This window comes from Phacochoerus africanus, chromosome 1 (genome assembly GCF_016906955.1).
Source record: "Phacochoerus africanus isolate WHEZ1 chromosome 1, ROS_Pafr_v1, whole genome shotgun sequence".
Lineage (NCBI taxonomy): Eukaryota > Metazoa > Chordata > Mammalia > Artiodactyla > Suidae > Phacochoerus > Phacochoerus africanus.
In genome coordinates this window covers 120,666,999-120,688,935 of record NC_062544.1, presented here as the reverse complement: position 1 = coordinate 120,688,935, position 21,937 = coordinate 120,666,999, and the positions used below count along the sequence as shown (strand labels likewise).

Below are 21,937 nucleotides of genomic sequence, written 5' to 3'. Positions count from 1 at the left end.
GGGTGGGCAGGCAGCGGTGACCCCCTGGCACACACAGAAAGAAGCACCAAAGCCAAGCCCCAGCTGGTTTCTCTCTGAGTGAACACTGGGGAGGGTGTCCCCTTGGAGGCCCTTGGAAGGAAAACTGGGGATGACTTCACAGCAATAGTTTGCTTCTCCAAGATATGAAGCCTCCATGGAGACTGCCCGGAGCCTTCCCTTCCTCCCAGAGCTGCCTTGAGGCTGCCTGGGAGCTAGAATGAGAGAGGGAAGGCTCAGGGGCACACAGTGCTCAGCTTAGAGTTGGGGGTCACCGTTCCCGGGTCTCAGGCCAGTGCTGTCTGTATTGACACCAACACAAAAGTGAGCTGGCACTTATTCATTTATTCACTCATTCATTCTGAAAACTTTTACTGAGCACCTACTGAGGACCAGGACCTGTTCTAATAGCAGGAGAGTGAGATGGGTGACAAGAATATTCAGGAAATATCTTTTCAGGCTGTTTTAAGTACGGTAAAGAAAATAAAATAGGATTGCCCTTGTAATTAGTAGAATAATGACCCTCCTGCCTTAAAACCTGCAGCCTGTGGATATGTGATACTTACTACCTGGCAAAAGGGAACTAAAGTTGCACGTGGAATTACGGTTGCTGATCAGCTGACCTTACCAGAGGGAGGTTATCCCTGAGCATCTGGGTGGGCCCAGTGTATTCACAGGGTCCTTAAGAGCAGAAGAGGGAAGGAGAGAGGGAACTAGAAGATGCTCCAGGGGAAAAAAAAAAATTCCTGCCAGCACCTGGATATTTGCCCAGTGAGGCCTGTGTCAGACTTTTGACCTATAGAATCTGTAAGATATTTGTACTGTTTAAAGCCATTAAATTCAGGAGTTCTTGTCGTGGCTCGGTGGTTAACAAATCTGACTAGTGTCCATGAAGATGCAGGCTTGATCCCTGGCCTTGCTCAGTGGGCTAAGGATCTGGCATTGCCATGGGCTTTGGTGTAGGTCGCAGATGCAGCTCAGATCCTGTGTGGCTGTGGCTGTGGCTGTGGCGTAGGCCAGGGGCTGTGGCTCTGATTAGACCCCTAGCCTAGGAATGTCCATATGCCTCAGGTGTGGCCCTAAAAAGCAAAAAAAAAAAAAAAAAAAAAAGGAAGAAGAAGAAAAGAAAAAAGAAAAAAAGCCACTCAGAGAGGCCTTTCCTGACCTCCAGAAGTTCTCCTATTTTGGCTCTCTCGGGGAACTTCATAGAACTTACGATGATTTTAATTCAGTGACTTGCTTTTTTATTTTGTGGAGCAAGGACGGAGGGCCTCCCTAAGGAGGTGAACAGGAGGTCAGGTCTGAATGACCGGGGAGGGGAGAGGGGAGAGGACTAAGGGAGGGGAGGGGAAAGGAGGGGAGGAGACCCCAGACTGGACTCAAACCAGTCAGGACACAGGAAAGCAGGGTCTGCTCCAGGGATGCGCCCCCAGGAGGCCCACTTTGGACACCAGCCTGTTGGCCATATCACACGGTAGGGACTGTCCTTGCTCTTCTCTCACACCAGCTGCAGGGCCTTCACTCGCCTTTATTTCTCACCAGCTATTTGACCTCATGTCCCTAGATGTTCATTTCAAGGAGGCTGCGTGTCCTATTTTGGAAGCAGTCAAGGTAGGGAAAAAAACCCAGGACAGCATGATCTCTAGGCAGCAGACAAGTGAGGAAGCCCCCAGGGGTGACTCCTGGGAAAGAGCTCTTGCTAAGGGGAAAAGCCCTCAGGAATGAGAATCATGACAAAGCCATGCTGGCTTGGGAGTGGAGGACACAGAGCCCCTCTAAATGCACCTTGATTCCTCAGAGAGAGAGAGAAAAGAAACTGCTTTTGCTGCTGCACTGAAACCCCACCTGTTGGCATGCCCCCCACCCCCATTCTCCTCCCTCCCTGTCTCTCCAGCTTTAACTTCTAACTTGATGGGCCCCCCCAATCCAGAATCTTTTCCCCTGACTTACGATGATTTTAATTCCTCCCCCCATTTCCTTACTTATGATCAAGGGGACCCCTTTTCCCCATTAGCTGGGCTCACTGTCTTCTGGCAGCCTTTGACCCCTCCTTCTCAGTGGTTCCCACCCCCACCCACCACCTGGCTGTGTCCCGCCATCCCGCAAGGCTCACCTCCTCCCAGCTTCCTCCTGTAGCCCTACCCTGTCCCAGAGCCCCAGAACAGGTGAGAGCACCTCCCCTAACCCATTTACTATCCCTGCTGGGGGAGGGGGTTTCTTATTGGGGTGGTTTGTTTGAGGGAGTATGGTTCCATTGTGTTTTGTTTTGCTTTTTCGGGCAGCAGTTTCGGTCCTTCAATCCTAAGTTGCTCACAGGGTGACCCCAGTCTCCCCTGCCAAGGCCACGAATGTCTCCATAGAAAAGACACTCCAGAGCCACACAAGAGTTTAGACTCATTTCCTCCCACCAAGCCCTTATATCAACTTCCTCCTTCCTGGTGAGATTGTTTAACAGGGCAAGGAGCGTTTATGGCAAGCCTCTTCCTAGGAGGGCAGAGCCTGGGCAGGGCCAGGAGGAGCTGGGCCACCTGAGGTGGCAGAGAGCTACTCTGTTCCTCCCTCCAGGCCTGCCACATCTAGAGGACCTGCCGGAGAGGCCCTAACCCTGTCGAGAACCCAAGGCTGGTCCAGGGTGGTGGTTGGTGGGTTCAGGAACCCAAGGCACCAGCTGGGCCTCTTGCCTTCTCCGCTGAAGCAGGGAAGTGGGAGCCCTGACCCCTCAGGTATGTTTCTTCCAGAATGGAAAGGGCTAGACCTCTGGGTCTGCATTATTGAGAGAAAGAAACATGAAGGTGTGGTGGGTAGGAAATAAAGAATGAGCCTGAGAGGGAGGCATGAATGGTGGGGAAGAAGGAAACTGCATAATCTAAGAGACTTCTGAGATCAGACACAGGAAGGTAATAGATTTCACCTGAAGAGCCAAGTGGGCTCCATGAACAGTGGGCCATGATGAGGCTTCTGGGGCTGTGTTCAGGCTCAAGTGTAAAGGTATGTCGGGACGGATTAGTTACATCTGGCTTGGGCACAAGAATGAGTTGTGCGGCATGCAAGCCGGGGAGTTCATAACCCACACAGAGGGCTGTTTTTCCTTAACCACAAGGGCCCCTTGACATTCATTCCTCATTCCCTCAACTATTCATTCAAGGAAACACACTTGAGCATCAGCTAGGAGTCACACAAATACTTGAAGGATGAGTGAAGTAGGAAGGAGTGTTGTTCTTTGCCCCAACTCTCATTTTTCTCTTAAAGAAATCACCTGAAAAGTTACAAAAAAGGTGCATGGCCTTGAGAGTTTCTGGCTGTATAATGGCAGCCTAGTCCCTTCCTTTTGCTAAGCCTCAATTTTCTCATCCATAAAATGGGAGTGACAGTCTGGATCTCCCCGATTTTTCCCTGCAGTTCTCATTGTCCAGGCATCTAGGATAATGATCACTAAAGCCTAAAATAGCACCTCCTATGTGCTTAGCCAGACTCTCTATGCAATAACACATTTACTCTTCCTATGCCCTCTGTGAAGAAGGCGCTGTCAGTACTCCCATGTTGCAGATGGGGAACAGAGGCCCTGAGAGATTAAATAGCTCACCCAGGTAGTACGGCTGCAAAATTTGTGCTCCCCACCTCTATGCAGCCTCAATGATGCATTGTGAGTCCATGGCTGGAAGACAGCTGGTGCAGGAATGTCCTCCCAGATGACTCATTCAATGAGCATCCACTGAGCACCTACTGCATGTCTCATACAAGGATATAATGATTAACAAGATAGCGAAACAGGATTCTAGCTAGAAAGTAAAAGAGAACTTGAACAGATAGTCATTGCAAAACAGTTTTAATTTTATTGTTGTGTAGTTGACTTACAATGTTGTATTAGTTTCAGGTGTACAGCAAAGTGAATAAGTCATAAATATACATATACCCATTCTTTTCCAGATTATTTTCCCATATACGCTATCACAGAATATTCAGTAAATTTCCCTGTCCAATACAGTAGGCCCTTGCTACTTAAAGATTTAGTATATAGCAGTGTATACATGCCAATCCCAACCTCCCAATTTATCCCTCCCTCCAGCATTTCCCCTTTGGTTTTGAAATCTTTGAGTCTGTTCTATTTTGTGAATATGTTTTTTGTATCATTTTTCTTAGATTGCACATATTAGTGATTTCATATGATGTTTCTTTGTCTGACTTACTTCACTTAGTGTGATAATCTCTAAATCTGTCCATGTTGCTGCAAATGGCATTATTTTGTTCTTTTTTATGGTTGGGTAATATTCCATTGCATATATGTATCATATTTTCTTTATCCATTCCTCTGTTGATGGACATTGTCTCTATGTCTTGACCTTTGTAAATAGTACTGCAATGAATATTAGGGTGTCTCTTTTTTTTTTGGCTTTTTTTAGGGCCGCACCTGTGGCATCTGGAGGTTCCCTGGCTAGGGGTGAAATTGGAGCTACAGCCACTTGCCTACACCACAGCCACAGTGACACGGGATACGACCACAGATCACAGCAACACCGGATCCTTAACCCACTAAGCAAGGCCAGGGATCAAACCCACATCCTCATGAATCCTAGTCAGGTTTGTTAACCACTGAGCCATGAAGGGAACTCCCAGAGTGTATGTATCTTTTTGAATTATGGTTTTCTCTGGGTATGCCCAGGAGGAGGATTACTGAATCATATGGTAGTTCTATATTTAGTTTTTTAAGGGACCTCCATTCTGCTCCCCAGAGTGGTTTCCGCAATCTGCATTCCCACCAGCAGTGTAGGAGGGTTTCTTTCTCTCCACATCTTCTCCAGCATTTATTGTTTGGAGAATTTTGGATGATGGCCACACTAACTGGTGTGAGGTGGTACCTCATTGTAGTTGTGATTTGCACTTCTCTAATAATTAGTGATGTTGAACATCTCTTCGTGTGCTTTTTGGCCATCGGTCTGTATTCTGAAAATAGTTTTGACCTGTGACATAAAGGAACTAGCCCAGGAATCAGAACAGACTTCTCTGAGATTAAAATTGCCACTGAGGGCTCTCAGGGTAGGCATGGAAGGGAGGGGAGCGTTTGGTACACAGCAGAGTCTAAGGGAAGGAGTAGACCATAGGAGCTCGTGGGGAGAGGTGAGGTCAGCAAAGTGCTCACACCCAAACCAAGCACGGTTGTGAGGGCAGTAGGGCTTTGTCCAGTGTTTGCTTTAGTCTATCTGTCTGTCTGATATTAGCCATGCTGGCCTCATCTGGGAGAAGCAGCTGCCATCCGAGTTTCTGTCTTATGGTCATTGTTGACACCTCTTTTTCTGAGCTCAGCTGCCTGGTTCCGTTCAGGCCCATCACCTCCACTGGGAGTTGGGGAGACTGCAGAACCAAGGGGAACATGCTGGGTTGGGGATGCTTGAAGCCTGGGTTGGCCAGCCTGTCCTTGGGCTGGTTAGCTGCTCCTCCTCAGATGACACCAGCCTGTCTAATATTGGCAAACCTGGCAAGGCTTCCAGTGGGCAGTAGCTAGCCTCTGTGAGGGGTGGCAACCTCCACCCAGCCTGGAGTCCCCTGGACAGCCCCCCTGGAAAAGGGCAGACACTTCCTGTGGGTGGTACCCTTCGCTTGCTTTGGAAGGCTCCGGGAAGTAGGGGTGGAAATGCTACTACGGTTTGCTCCCCAGGGGCATGGCCCAGGGAGGTAAAGATGCAAAAGTCTTGAGAAGGGTGCTGCCTTTGGAATCTGAATCCCAGCTCGCTTCTTTTCCAGCTGTTACCCTGGGCACAATGCCTCTCTTAAGACTCCCTTATCTCAGAAAAAATGGGGACATTCCTAACTTCCTTGCAGGTTCGACTAATATGAATTTTGAAAAAGATGATGCAGAGCACCTCTCAGGATGCCTGGCATCTAGTAGGTGAGGAATACAGGGTGGAGCTGCCATCAGAATGGAGCACTACCATGTGCCAGGTGCTCCACAGATGCTGGGCATCTAGAAATGATCAGGCGCTGTCTCAGGAGCTCAGAGTCTGTCAGTCGAAATAGTGAACAGATGACGAGCAGAGCATGCAGGTGAGGCACGGTGAGAGAGATGTGTACAAGTTCTGTGTGATCAGTACCCACAACAGTCATCAGCATAGGCTCCCCCTATGGAGCCTTGACTGTGTGTCTGGAATGCTGTTCTGTGATTTATGTGGATGCTCTCATTTAAATATGACAACTCTGCATGGTAGGTCTTAATATCCCCATTTGACAGATGAAGAACCGAGGCCTAGGGAGGTGAGTTGACCTGGCCAAGATGTTAGAGAAAGGCTTTGTGCCTGGGCAGTCCAGCTCCAGGGTCCATTCACGCCACTGCCCCTGTTCCCACGTCCCTCCCACACACATACACTGAACAGAGAGCTACACAGGCCACAGCAGGGAGACTTCACAAAGGAGGCAGCACTCCACAGAGTGCAAGACCCCCAGGGGAGAGGCAAGGGCAGCCCTGGTGGAGAAAACTGAAGGTGGGGGTGGGGGCACTGGGAATCAACAGGAGAGCGAGGGAGAGGCTGGGAGCAGATACAGTGCTGGGCACTCGGATCACGCTGCAGACACAGTTGGTTCTGTTTTAGGGGAATATTCTGGGGAAAATGTCAGAAATGGCATGGCTTCTGGTAGGAAAGTCATCAGGAGACCAATGAGAAAAAGCCAAGCAATGGCCTGAACTTTTAGGCCTCTGCAGGGGCTGAGGTGTCCAAACTTCATGAGGGATAAGGTGGGATGGGAATTTGAGTCTTTCTCACAGATGCAAGGTTTGAAATATGTGTCTGGTGGTAAGTACTATTCCAGTACAAGTGACAGAAACCACTTAGGTTTTGTCTAACAAATAAAGGACCTGGAGTTCCCTTATGGCACAGTGGGTTAAGGATCTGGCATTGTGACTACAGCAGCTCTGGTCACTGGCTCCACCCCTGGCCTGGAAACTTGCACATGCCATGGGTGCATCCAAAAAAAATTTTTTAAATAAATGACCTATATCAGCTCACATAATGGAAAAGTCCAGACGTAATTCTGACTTCAACCAAGGCTTGATCCAGGGGCTCAGATGACTTCCCCAAGACTCCATCTCTATCTCTGGGATTGTTTCCTCCATGTGGCTTTCTTCTCAGCAGCATCTCCTCACATGATGGCAAAGATACCCATCAACATCTCCAGATCTAAGTCATCCCAACTCAGCAACCATAATAGAAAGGCAGCTCCTTTTTCCTGACAAGTCCATAAAAAGCCCCAGGAAAGCTCTCATCTCCCAGCTTGGGTTATCTGCTCATTTCTTTTTCTTTTTTTTTCCCCTTAAAAAAATGGCTTTATTGCAATATTTACATAACTATTCAATTTCCCAATTAAAGTGCACAATATAGTGGGGTTTGGTATATTCACATGTATGTGGAGCGGTTACTCACTATGATTAATTTTAGAAGATTTTCATTGCCTCATTTCATTGTCTTTTAGCTGTCACCCTCCATACCCCCAGTCTCCACCCTTCCACCCACCCCACCCAAGCCCCAAACAACCCAGAATCTATTTCCTGTCTCTATAGAGTTCCCTATCCTGGACTTTCACGTGAATGGAAAGTTGTATAATATGTGGACTTTTGTGACTGGCTTCTTTCACTTCCCAAGATGTTTTCAAGGTTCATCCCTCTTGTAGCCAGTGCCAGTACTTCATTCTTTTTTATTGCTGAATAATATTCCATTGTATAGGTATACCACACTTTTTTTATCCATTTGCCATTATGGTTGTTTGGGTTGTTTCCATCTTTGACTACTATAAATAATGCTGATAGTTATATTCCAGTTTCTCTGTGGATGTATGTTTTATTTCTCTTGAGCATATGTCTAAAATGGGAATTGCTGGGTCCAATGGTACTAGTTAAGGATTTAGCATCATTACTGCTATGTGGCCCATGGCCTGGGGAACTTCCACATGCCATAGGTGTAGCCAAAAAAGGAACTATGTTTAATTGTTTGAGAAACTGCTAGACTGTTTTCCAAAGTGACTGCACCATTTTTTATTTCTTTCTGATCCTACCTCTGTGACCAAGAGATGGAGCACCCTCATTAGCTATACCTGGGCCGTATAGCCAGGCCTGGAGCCAGAGAATGAAGCCAGCCTCACCCAACTGCATGGAGGTGACATGGGGAGGATGGGGATCCCGAAGGAGGTCAGGGTGGTCACCAGAAGAGAGAATGGATGCTGCACAGATGGCCAAAGCAACAGATAGCCACTCCATCCTAGCTCCATCCATCCTTCCTTAATTTAATTAGATACTAAGGTAATGAGGCAATATCACATGCCATTCTACTTGTGTCACCTTGGGCGATCCACTTCATCTCTCTCGGCCCAGTTTCCTCCTGAAGTTCAGAGAAAATCTGCTCCACAAGATTGTTGTGAAGTTGAAACAGAAAGGCTCAAAACTGGTAGACTAATAATAATACTTAATAGAATCGTTAATATTATTATTATTAGAACTCTTTCTCCTTATCTGGACCCCACCCCTCCCTAGGTAAGACTTAGCTCCCAGCACCTTCCCAAGATCCCATTGATGTCACTGTGGAGGCCACCATCTAATCAAAGAGGCCAAGCTGGCTGCCTCTGATGGAAAGGAAGAGAACTACCCACTGGGTCTGAGGTGAATTTCCTTTTGCTCCACCTGCCAAATTGATTCAGAAAGGCCAATGGCAGGCCTGCCATGGCTCAGAGGATGAACTCAGAAACTCTGGACAGCCCCACCCTGACCCACTTAGTCCTCTCTGGTGATGCACAGCCAGGCTCTCAGCAAAGAAAAACTTTAGTGGCAGAAACTGGCCTCTTGGGCTAATGTACACAAGGAGGCCCAGCAGTCTGAGGTCACCCCATCCCCTCAGCCACTGGAGGGGAGGGGAAGAGCCTGCACATTTAGCTGGATGATCTCCTCCTTTCTCCAGCTGCTCTCTCAGGCCCTGGAAGAACCCATTCCCCATTCAGAGAACACTTTTCTCCCATCCTGGAAGGATTTCTGTCTCCTGGGGAGGGGAGGTGGAGAGCACAGGGAGGCATCCTGAAGGGAGAGGGCAAGGGGCCTGTTGATTAACTATTGTCACAGAGCACTCCCTCCCTGCTGCATACTTTGGGTGCATTCTTGCACCTCATCTTCACTGAAGTAGGGATTGTGTTGGCCATAGATAAACAAAGAGACTGAAGCAGACAGAGGGTTGTGTCTACAGTCCCATCACAGAATCCGAGGCGACTCCAAAGCCCCCACTCTTAGCCCCCGTGTTTCACAGTCACACAATGCCCAGGTCACACAAAGGAGGCCTCTGCAAACCTGGAGGTGCAATTATGGCTAGAGCCACCATTTCCTGGGGCTTTATTGGGTGCCAGGCACTGAGCGAGGCTCCTTCAGGTGATAAGCCAGTCAGGTCAATGATAGGAAAGTCCTCCCTCTAAAAAGCCACATGGGGACTGAGGACAGGCAGCTGAGCCCTGAGGAAGGCAGAGGCCAGCAGGGATGGAGGACAGACAGGATCTTGGACACCCTTTTATCCCACAGAAAGCCTTGCTTCTCCACCACCAGGGCAGAGCCAAACCCAGGCTGGCTGAGGCTCAGGTGAGAGCGCAGCAGCACTGAGGGGCAACAGCCGTGGATGGGGTTAGCCAAATCCAGCCCCCCACCTGTTTTTATAAATTAAGTTCTATTAGAACACAGCCACGGTCATTCATTCATTCATCGACATACTGTCTACATGCTTTCCTGCTACAACGGCAAAGTTGGACAGTCGTGACTGAGAAGGAATTTGGGGCCCCGCAAAACTCCAAGTATTTCCTTGCTGGTGCTTTACCAAAAACTCCCAAGCCCTGGTCCAGAGGAACAGGACAAGGCAGTTAAGAGAGCGGGCTCTGCGTTCATTTCTGCCTGTGTTTGTCTTGGATCATTTCCTCCCACTCTTACCAGCTGTAATACCTGACCTCTCTGGCCTCTGTTTCCCCAAATCCCTCATTGAGCTGCTGCAGGATTAAATTAGTTAAAATAGCAATCTCTGGCATGTGTGTGTGTTTGCCTTATTCCAGGAAACACCCAGGAGTAAAAGCCCTCAGAATTGTGCTGCACGGCTCTGCATGGCCCAGTAATTCTCCCATTGGGCAGAGCTGGAGAAAACCATTAACACCAATAAATAAAGCAGGACATAATAGAAGTAATGGCTTTATTTCCCTCTGAGATAAATGCCACTGGTACAAATTGTTCGAGCGACCTGCCTTATTGTTTATGGATTTATTCTCTGTTTATCTCCCTTTGTATTGGTGGCATGATCAATAATTGCCTATAAATACTGGGAGTTTACGAGAAGGACCATTTAAGAGAATGAAAGGCAGCCTTTGGTTACTGTGGTGACCTCACACAGGCCTGGACCACAATGATCGGTGTTCAGGACAGACTGAAGGAGTGAATGGAAACTCAGGGTAGGAGTAGTTGGGTCCAAGCAGGGTTACACACAGCTGCAGGTTCTAGGAGGTTCTTAGCAATGCCCCCTCGTGTGTGTGTGTGTGTGTGTGTGTGTGTGTGTTCGCACACTTGTGTGCTTGTGCTTTTCCATGCAAGCCAGTGTGAGTACAATTGTCTGTCAGTATGTCGATCACATTCAGTCTCGGTGTCTCTGCGTCTTTTTCGTCCTGTTTGTGTCTCTACATCAGTCTTATCTCTTTCTTCCTGAGTCTGTCTCCCTGCAGCCCTGTCACTCCTCCTGTAGTGTTTCCACCCCCGCAGCCATGCATGCAGAATTCATCCCTTGCAGTGAACCCCTTCCCACACAGGCAGAACAGAAAGAAGCCCTGGGAAGAACAAATGCTTCCCCCACCCCACACCACATCTTTGGTGAGGAGAGTTAGTCCGCAGAATTTCCAGGGATGATGAGGAAAACGGCCTGGGTTGGAATTTTCCGAAGATGCTAGTTATATTCCGCAGCCTAACTCCTCCAGACAGAGTTCAACTTGAGGGGAAAATGTCGAGTGTGGAGTAATACAAAAGGAACCCTTTAGTTGGAGAGAGCAACCCTTTTTTCCCCCTCCTTTGTTTTCTTTCCCAAACAGAAAGCCTCTCACTCCCTTCTAACAACACTTGGTGCACACCTATTATGTCCCTTGGCTATGTGGATGAAGATGGCACTCAAGAGCCCCTGGAGGGGTAACCAGCCCCCAAAATCCAGGCTGACCATGAAGCATGATAAGGCACCTTAATGGAAGGATTCTTGGAGGAAGGACCAGGAGCCAGGGCTCAGGGAAGTGCTATCTCCTTCAAATTCAACAGAGGTTCCATCACTGGCCCTGTGCCCACCTCACTGCCCTCAGAACAAAGCCCAAGGTCATTACCCCAGTCCTTAGGGCCCTAATGATTCAATTCATTAGACCCCACACTCACTTTGGTCTCTACCATCAGAGTGTCATGTTCTGCCTCTTCTCTGAGTCTTTGCACATGCTGTTCCCTCTGCCTGGGCCACTGTCCAGGAGAACTTCACCTGCCTAAATGTCACTTCCTAGAGGAAGTCTTCTCTGACATCCCCCCAAGCCAGGAAGCCCTACCAAATTATTCTCCACCAGTATTCTCCATATGTCCCACTGCACTGTAGCATCCATAGACTTGTCCCTTCCCCCTTACACTTGTGTCTCTCACAGGGAAGAAGCTTGTCGGTTCTCTGCTCTACCCCAGCCCCCTCATTCTCAGCAGAGTGATGGCACAGAGGAGAGTCTCAGGAAATATTGTAGGATGAATAATTGAGTTGAATTGTTTAAAAAAGATGTCACAGAGGTCCCCAGTTAACCCCTGATGGGCTCAGACCTGCTCAGCACTTGATGGTGTGATGTCTCAGGCTTGCCGGGGGGTGGAGGGGGGCATCTTTGGCCACACCCATTATGCTTCCCCTGATTCCTACACGCTGATGCCCAAACCTCCACTGCACACTGAGAAGTCCCCAGGGTGGGGAAGATAAATTGGGCATGCCCCTCTGGAAAGGTGGGGAAGAGTCTGGGCCTCTTCTGTCCTCAGCCAGAACGAGGGCAGTGCCTGCTTCTCCAGAGGTGGCATGGGCAGGCATCACAGAGGCGCTGCACTGATGCTCATATCTGCCATGGCTTTGCCTAACATTCATTTGCCTAAAGGAAGGAAAACTGGAGCCTTCAGTGGCATTTAATCATGGTCCCTGGCTCCAGGACATTTTCTTGGGGTGGAATCATCCTTTGAATTTAAATTAAAATGCCTACTTTTTCAGGAGGCAAGTCTTATTCCTACACACACAGAACTCCCTCGTGCCCGCCACTTTTCCTCATGAGGATGCCAGAGGACGGGTCACCCAGTGTTTTCACCCTCTGCAATTTGCTGTCAGGCTGTGAACCCCAGCATGTTCCTCATCCTCTTCAAGCCTCAGCTTCCTCCTCCAGAAAGGGGAGATAACAGTGTACCCAACTCACAGGGTTGCTATGGGGATTTGGCAGGACAGATGTGCGAAGTCTTCCCCCGAATCCAGGTGCGTGGTGAGCACTTGACAAATGGTAACTCTTTTTATCATTTTATGGAGAATTTATTATTTTTCATTAATTGCTAAAACAAGCTTTACTCAAGAGATCACCCATAAAACAGTCTGATCTTCTCCTGATAGATGTGCACAGAGGGGATCCCCGGGGACTGGAGAAAGGAGAAAAGTGGGAAAAGAATCTCCCAGGAAGAGGTGGAGGTGGCTGGATGCCCTACTGGGGGTGGAATCACACAGGTTGTCGCCCCCAGTGAAGGTGAGGGGGTTTCCCAGGTGGGAAGACCCAGAGGGGCCTGGCAGGAGAGTCAAAGACCCCACCCCACTGTCACCCCACCATCCACAGGCCAGGCTAGTTCTTCAGGGCAGCCCGTGGTCAGAAGTGGGGAGAAGGGTGATGCTATAGGAAGACATGGGCCCAGGAACATAAAACCCAAGAGACAGGAAGGAAGGACAGGTCAGTTTGATGCTGTTTTGAGTGGGTTTCCACAGAGGCAGACCCTAAGAAAAAGACTCTAGAGAAAGTAGCTTCTTTAGGATGTGAACCCAGATGGGGAAGTGAGACAGGGAAGGGAAGGGCTCTATAGAGGGTGTCATGTCCAGCAGATTACTGTGGGCAACTGAGGCCTGATCCCCATGCTGGAGTCTGGGCAACAGAGCAGAGCACCCCTCAGAGCAGACCTGCCATGTCAGTCAGCTCCAGCAACTGTAATCAAGTTTAGCAGGCTGGGCGGCATAAACCACAGGAATGCCTTCTCTCCAGTTCTGGGCTGGATGTCTGAGATCAAGGTGTCAGCAGGGCCAGGCGTCTGGGAAGATGCTGGGGAAGGAGGAGGAAGCCTCTCTACTAATCCGGTAGTTCCATGGCTTGTGACAGCATAACTCCTGTCTTCCTGTGGCATTCTCTGTGTGTCTCTGTGTCCCGAAGTCCCCTTTTTAGAAGCACACCAGTCATATTGGATTGGGGCCCACCCTACTGACCTCATTTAAACCAAATTCCATTTCCAAATAAGGTCATATTCTCAGATACTGCTAGGGGATTAGTACCTCATGCGAATTTTCAGGGGACATAATTCAGTCACCTGTGTGGATATGAGAAAGCTAAAGTGTTATCCTCAAATTCTCAGCCATACCAGCTAAAGATTCTTTCAGGAGCATTAATTCCCTGCCTCTTCCAACCTGTCCCCAGATGGGCCAAGAGAAAGCCCTCAGGTGGGGTGACACAGGTTCTGCGGTAGAACACTAAGAGTATGTCCTAAAATGGTGAGTGTCTGCTATTTTCTACTTCAGAACACCTGTAGGATAGGAGTGGGATAGATTGCTTCTACCTAAAGTGCTAGATTGAAATGGTACTGAGGCCATGACCATGATGGGTTGTCAATGTCTGCCATGGGCACAGGAGGACCAAGAGGCAGCATGCATGCCATGGGTTTGCCATTTCTTCTCCCAGCAGTATCTAAATTGGTTTTTCTTGCTTTGTGGACACTAAGGATATGGAATTTGAGCCGTACAAACATGTCTCATTTCATTGTGCTTTGCCTAATTGCATTTTGCAAATACTGTATTTTTTACAAATTGAAGGTTTGTGGCAACACTTTGTCAAGTCTTTCGGTGCCATTTTTCCAACAGCATTTACTCACTTCCTGTCTCTGTGTCACATTTTGGACATTTGCAATATTTGAAACTTATGCATCATGATTAGATTTACTTTGTTGACCTGTGATCAGTGATTTTTGATGTTTTAAAAAATTACAAGTTAGATTTAATTGATATTTTCAGGACATTTTAATAAAAAATAGAATACACATTCTTTTCAAGGGCACAGGGAACATTGTCTAGGATTGACCTCAATAAATCTAAGAATATAGAAATTATTTCAAACATCTTCTCTGACCACAATGACATGAAACTAGAAATCAGCCACAGGAAAAAAAAAATGAGAAAAACACAACCACATGGAGAGTGAGTAACATGCTACTGAAAAAAAACCAACAGGGAGTTCCCATCATGGTGCAGCAGAAATGAATCTGACTAGGAACCATGAGTTTGCCGGTTCAATCCCTGACATCACTCAGTGGGTTAAAGATCTGACATTGCCATCACTCAGTGGGTTAAAGATCTGACATTGCCATGGGTGCAGCCCAAAAAAGCAAAATAAATAAGCTAAATAATTAAATTAAATTAAATTTATTGATTTGGGGGGGGTTGTGGTTTGTTTTTGTTTGTTTGTTTTTTGTCTCTTCTACGGCCGTACCCGCAGCATATGGAGGTTCCCTGGCTAGGGGTCTAATCGGAGCTGTAGCCCCTGGCCTACACCACAGCCACAGCAACTCAGGATCCGAGCTGCATCTGTGACCTACACCACAGCTCATGGCAATGTGGGATCCCTAACCCACTGAGTGATGCCAGGGATTGAACCTGAAACCTCATGGTTCCTAGTCAGATTTGTTAACCACTGAGCCATGACAGGAACTCCCAAAATAAAATTAAATTAAAATTAAATGATACTCTATGTAGAAAAACCTAAGGACTCCACACAAAAACTACTCACTCTGATCAACAAATACAGCAAAGTAGCAAGATACAATATTAACTTTCAGAAATAAGTTTCATTTCTGTATACTAACAATGAAATATTGTAAAGGAATATTTAAAATATCTTTTTTTAAAAATCACACCAAATATAGAATAAAATAGGATAAAATACCTTGGAATAAACCTGACCAAGGAGGTGAAAGACTTATATGCTGAGAACTATAAAACATTAAACAAGGAAATTAAAGAGGATTCAAAGAAATGGAGATACCCCATGCTCCTGGGTTGGAAGAATTAATATCACTAAAATGGCCATACTATTCAAAGCAGTGTACAGATTTAATGCAATCCCTATCAAATTACCCATGACATTTTTCACAGAATTAGAACAAATAATCCAAAATTTTATCTGAACCATAAAAGGGCCAGAATTCCCAAAACAATCCTGAGGGGAAGAAAAGCAAGAGGCATAACTCTCCCAGACTTCAGACAATATTACAAAGTCACAGTAATCAAGATAGTGTGGTACAGGTATAAAAACAGACATATGGATCAACGGAACAGAATAGAGAACCCAGAAACAATCCCAGACACCTACGGTCAACTGATCTTCAACAGAGGAAGCAAGAATATAAAATGGGGAAAATGTGGTTTCTTCAACAAGTGGTGCTGGAAAAACTGGACAGCTGCATGTAAATCAATGAAACTAGAACACACCCTCACAGCATGCACAAAAATAAATTCAAAATGGCTTAAAGACTTATACATAAGACAGCATCAAACTCCTAGAAGAGAACATAAGCAAAACATTCTCTGACAACAACCACACAAATGTTTTTTTAGGTCAGTTTCCCAGGCAATAGAAATAAAATAAAAATAAACAAATGGATCCTAATCAAACTTACAAGCTTTTGTATAGCAAAGGAAACAATTTTTTTTAAATGAAAAGGTGGGAGTTATTGTTCCTATTGTGGCTCAGCAGGTTGCAAACCTAGTTAGGATCCATGAGGATGCAGGTTCAATCCCTGGCCACACTCAGTGGGTTAAGGATCTGGCATTGCCTTGAGTTGTGTTGTAGGTTGCAGACACAGCTCAGATCCCACATTGCTGTGGCTGTGGCATAGGCCAGCAGCTGCACTCTGATTCAACCCCTAGTCTAGGAACCTCTGTATGCCACAGGTGCAGCCTTAAAATGCCAAAAAAAAAAATAAATATTAAAAAGACAACCTATGGAATGGGAGAAAATATTTGCAAATGATGCAACCAACAAGAGCTTAATCTGTAAAATATACAAACAATTCATCAACTCAACCACAAAAAAACAACCCAATCAAAAAATGGGCAGAAGACCCAAATAGACATTTCTATAAAGCAGATACTAAACAGCCAGTAAGCACATGAAAAGATGTTCAACATCACTGATTATTAGAGAAATGCAAATCAAAACTACAATCAGGTGCCACCTCACACTGGTCAGAATGCCCATCATTAATAAGTCTACAAATAACAAATGCTAGAGGGGGTGTGGAGAAAAGGGAACCCTCTTATACTGTCACTGGGAATGTAAACTGATACAACCACTATGGAAAATGGTATGGAAGTTCCTCAGAAAACTCAACATAGGAGTTCCCATCGTGGTTCAACAAAAATGAATCTGACTAGCATCCATGACGACGCAGGTTTGATCCCTGACCTCGCTCAGTGGGCTAAGAATCCAACATTGTCATGAGCTGTGATGTAGGTCACAGACACGTCCTGGATCCTATGATGCTGTGGCTGTGGCATAGGCTGGCAGCCACAGCTCCAACTGGATCCCTAACCTAGGACCCTGTATATGCCGTGGGTGCAGCCCTAAAAAGACAAAAAAAAAAAAAAACCCTCAATATAGAACTACTATGTGATCTAGCAATCCCACTCCTGGGCATATATCTGGATGAAACTTTCATTCAAAAATATACATGCACCCCTATGTTCATTGCAGCACTAGTCATAACAGCCAAGACATAACCTAAATGTCCACTGACAGGTGAATGGAAAAAGATGTGATACATATACATACTGGAATATTACTCAGCCATTAAAGAGAACAAAATAGTGCCATTTGCAACAACATGGATGCAACTAGAGATTTTTTTTTGTCTTTTGTCTTTTGTCCTTTTAGGGCCGCACCTGTGGCACATAGAGGTTCCCAGGCTTGGGGTCTAATCAGAGCTGTTGCTGCTGGACTTCGCCAGAGCCACAGCCACACCAGATCTGAGCTGCATCTGTGACCTACACCACAGCTCATGGCAACGCTGGATCCTTAACCATGAGGTTGCGGGTTCGATCCCTGCCCTTGCTCAGTGGGTTAATCCAGTGTTGCTGTGAGCTGTGTAGGTCGCAGATGCGGCTCGGATCCTGTGTTGCTCTGGCTCTGGCGTAGGCCGGCGGCTACAGCTCCAATTCGACCCCTAGCCTGGGAACCTCCATATGCTGCGGGAGCAGCCCTAGAAAAGGCAGAAAGACAAAAATAAATTAATTAATTAAATAAAATACGGCACAAATGAACCTATCACAAAACAGAAACAGACTCACAGGCATGGAGAACAGACTTGTGATTGCCATGGCGGAGAGGAGAGAGTGGGGTGGCCCTGGAATTTGAGGTTAATAGATGCAAACTATTACACTTAGAATGGACAAGCAATGAGGTCCTACTGTAGAGCACAGGAAACTATATCCAGTCTCTTAGGATAGAACATGATGGAAGATACTATAAGAAAAGGGACATATATATATATATATATATATGACTGGGTCACTTTGCAATATCGTAGAAATTGGCACAACATTGGAAATCAACTATAATTTAAAAAAATAGTTCTAAAAAAGATTACAATTTGCTGAAGGGTCAGGTGGTGGTTCACATTTTAGCAATAAAGCATTTTTAACTAAGGTCTGCATATTTTTTAAACATAATGCACACTTAATAGACAATGATATAGTATAAATACATTTACATGTACTGGGGAGCCAAAAAGTTCATGTGACCTGCTTTATAGCAATATTTTCTTTGTTGCACTGATCTGAAACTGAACCCGCCATACCCCCAGCTAGGCCTGTGACTTAAGGTGTGGCTCTGGGCAAACAGGAGGAAATGTGATTGCCAGAAGGTGCTAGAAAAGCCAAGGACTCCAGCTAAAGAAAGTGCAGAAATAAAGCTAGAGCCAGTGCGAACTGCAGCCTGATTTCTCCAAGCTCTTCATCTGGCCTCAAGTTCATATCCCCTTAGAAATGACCTGGTAAACAGAGAGTGAAGTTGAGCTGTGGCCAAAGTTCATGACAGGAAAGATGAAGAACATGTTCACAGAGCTCAGTGTCCCCTTACCCTGCAACCTAGGGCTGATTGGGAAGTGACTTTGAGCCTGAAGCCCTATGGTGGGCTAGGAAAAACTTCTGAGTTCCATCTTTCCAAAAACAAAGGGCTGCTGGGTAAGGACCGGAGGACAGGGATGAGGCGGGGAAGGGCAGGCAGTCCTGGTAGAGAGAACGTGTGCAAAGCTGGAGAGGGAGAGAGCCTCACTCAGGGCAGTTGTGGGGGTTTGAGCAGAGTTGGAAGTAGGCACAGCACGTGATAAGTTTGGCGAGGTCACCCTCATGTCAGGGCTCAGATCAGGAATGGCCATAGAAGCCACATGAAATACTTTGGCTTTTATCTTGAGACCAACAGGGGGACAGATTTAAGCAGGGGAAATACTCACATCTCCACTGAGGTGCTCTCCTCAAACCCTCCCACCCTGGACTGAAAGTAACAATTTATCATCTGAACTCTGGGACAGGTCACAGTTGAGCTGAAGGGTACTTTATGTACAGAGGGCTCCAGGACACAAAGAAGCTGACATCCTATCTCCTCTAGGGTTATTAAGAAATGTCACAAACAAGCAGGCAAAAAAATGTTGTGATGGCATTTTGTTTCCACAGAAAGAGCAAACATCCATAAAAGAATCCTGCCACAGAGGTGTGCTAGCAGGAAGCAGCTGGGCGAATGGGGCCAACCGGGAGGAAGGAGCTGATAGGGCAGATGCTGCCAAAGCAGGAAGTCCCTTTCAGACAGGTGGCCTCTCTGCCCAACACTGTTTTCAGGACAGTAGATAGCATTGCCCATATTTACAAAGGAGGAAGCCAAGGCCTAGCGATGTGCTCCCTGAAACACATAATCAGTTAAGTAACAAACCCAGGGCTGTCTGATCCCCAGGTCCATCCTCCTTCCTTGCATTACATGCTTTTTGCTGCCTTACTCTTTCAAAACCAAGACCACATGCACTTCCCCTGCTCCTCAGCCCTTATGTTTGTATCTTCTGGTGAGACTTGTTTACAACAGGAGGTGATGTGTTGCAGTGGCTGAGAAAGGGACCCCAGTAGCCTCAGAATTACAGACATCAAGCTTAGCCTCATCAAGGAGAAAAGAGCTTTCCTTCTCCCCAGTTCCCAAAGGCCCATCCCAGTAAAAACTCCAATTGGCCTTGCTTGGGTCACATGCTTTCTCCTGAACCAATCAAAGGCATCACAGTGCTCTGATTGGCCAGGGCCTTTTGACAGCTGTGCTATTCCAGGAAGGACAGTCTCCCATTCAAAACCATAGGTAGGTGTGTTTAACCCTGACTTGGAGGGTCAGGGAAAATTTCCCAGAGGAAGTGACTTCTACACTGAGACCTGAAGGATGAATAGAAATGTTCCAGGCAAACAGAGGAACAGTGTTCCAACAGAGGGACTAGCAATACTGAAGGCCCAGAGACACTCCAGGGCACACCTTGCTGACATCATATTCCCCCATTCCCGGTGCATGGCCAGCCTGCCTTCTAACCGGTACCCAGAGAACGCTTCAGGAATAAAATCCACAACAGGCTGTGTGGCCTTAGACAAGTCACTTGCTCTCTCTGAACTTTAGCTTCATTCTCTACCTGGTGGTTTCATCTTCCTAACCTTCCAGGACTATGTAGGAATCCAGTTCATTCAGTCTTCAAACATACATCAAGCATTTCCTCAGTGCTCAGAGTTGCGCTAGGTCTGCAGAAGCTAAGGCCTGCGTGGAAAACCCAGGCATGCCTGGGGCTAATGCACAGGGCTAGACCTGAAGCCAGAAATCAGAAGTGGTCCAGAGAGAAGGGCAGGACACATGGAGAGGATCATGGACAGCGAAAGTGGACAATGGGCTTTCTGGTCAGGTCAGAATGGGGGCAGTTATCAGTAATTCATGCCTTCCCACTTCCTCACCCTCACCCCCATCTCCTACTTCCCCCCCACACCTACCTTGTGACCAAATACTGGCCTAGGGCCACCAGATTTGTGCCTGGGCCAGTGGAACCAGCAGGCAGGGCAGCAGGATGTCTCTTCCTGTTCCTTTGCCTCACATTTTCGTAACCTGAATAACAGGTTGAGGTAATCCCAGAAACAAGAAGGAAGGAAACTGTTTGAGGTTTGGGTGTCTACAGAGAGAAGTCCTGCCCCACCCTGCGTACCTGTCCCAGGTGCCTTTCTCCCTCCTGCCCACCTCCAGCAGGCCAGTCCGGGGCTCCAGCTCCAGAGCATCTGCTGGCCACCAGGGTGAGTCGACTGGGGACCCAGGATGCCAGCAAGCTCTGCCAGGGCTGAGCAGGTCATCGGGGACTTGACCAGGAGGGATGTCAGGCTAGGAGAGCCCTCACTGCCCCCCATTCCACCCCAATTTCTGAAGCCAGGACCTCTGCTTGTCGTGAGTGCCACAGCCTCTGTCTCTCTCACGCGCTCTCTGAAGCTGGGTGGATGCGTGTTGTGAGCACTTGTTCTCTATCTCCCTGTCCTCTTTCCTGTTTCTCTGCTCTGTCTCCTTTCTCTCTTGGTCTCTGTATCTCTCTCATATTCCTCTCTCTCCTTGTGCTTGACTTGGTCTCTCTAGCCTGTCTCCATTACATTCTCTCCATGAAGATCCACATCTGTCTGTTCGTCTGTCAGACCTTGTCCCTGTCCTTCTAGCTTGTTCAGCCCCCGGGTCTCCTGGCTTCTCCACACACGGGGGACCCCACAGAATGTCCTTCGAGCCTCATCCAGGGACTGAGGCTCCTGGACTATAGGTCACATCCTGAGAACATTCAAGAGCACAATATATTTTTGTATCTAAAGGAAAAAGTGTTGGCTATTTGAATTTGGGGGATTTAATGTTCTACAAAATCCCTGTGGGTGGAAAGCTTAGCTCTCTCACCTGGAAGGTCTAGAGGGGTAGGGCCAGGGTGGGTGGAAGGGTTTCCATGGAAATATGGGTTTGCATTTGCCGTTGCTGTCACTGAAACAGTGAGGACTGACTCAGCGCCATGGCCTCAGTAGCCATGTTGTCCAGGTCTCATCTCCTGTCTGGATCCTTGGCAGTTGGACTTTGGACACAGTGTCTGTTGAGATAGATTCTTAGGATAAAGAGGATTCTGGGCTGGGGAGGGGGCAGGAGAGTGGTGGGAGCAAGTCATTGCCATCAGAGACCCTCCGGCTGGCTCTGGGTGGTGGTCTGAGACCTGGGACAGTTTCTACCAGCCCTGCCTCCCCTCTTCTTAGGCTCAAGAGACCTCCTGGAAGTTTTCAACAGCATGGAATGACTGGTAAAGGCCCAGCACCGGGGGCAGCACAGGGAGAGGTGGGACTGGGGGTAACCCTACCCCTGCCCAGGACTAAATAAGGGGGAAATCTGGAGTTCCCGCCATGGCTCAGTGGTTAACCAATCCGACTAGGAACCATGAGGTTGTGGGTCCGATCCTTGGCCTTGCTCAGTGGGTTGGGGATCCAGCGTTGCCGTGAGCTGTGGTGTAGGTTGCAGACACGGCTCGTATCCCACGTTGCTGTGGCTCTGGTGTAGGCCGGCGGCTACAGCTCCAATT

General features: G+C 47.4%; 1 protein-coding gene across 4 annotated transcripts in view; it reads left to right on the top strand.

The window, feature by feature from the left end:
* The first annotated feature begins 2,512 nt into the window (after window positions 1-2,512).
* FAM3D (FAM3 metabolism regulating signaling molecule D) overlaps window positions 2,513-21,937 on the top strand; it is a 42,668-nt gene continuing 23,243 nt past the window's right edge. Inside the window, exon 1 of one of the 4 annotated variants that reach the window (XM_047778285.1) lies at window positions 2,513-2,741. The gene's annotated coding sequence lies outside the window, so the exon portion shown is untranslated. Of the gene's footprint in view, window positions 2,742-20,421; window positions 20,640-20,684; window positions 20,788-21,937 lie in introns of those variants that run through there. The other 3 variants (XM_047778300.1, XM_047778278.1, XM_047778291.1) reach the window with 3 other exon arrangements.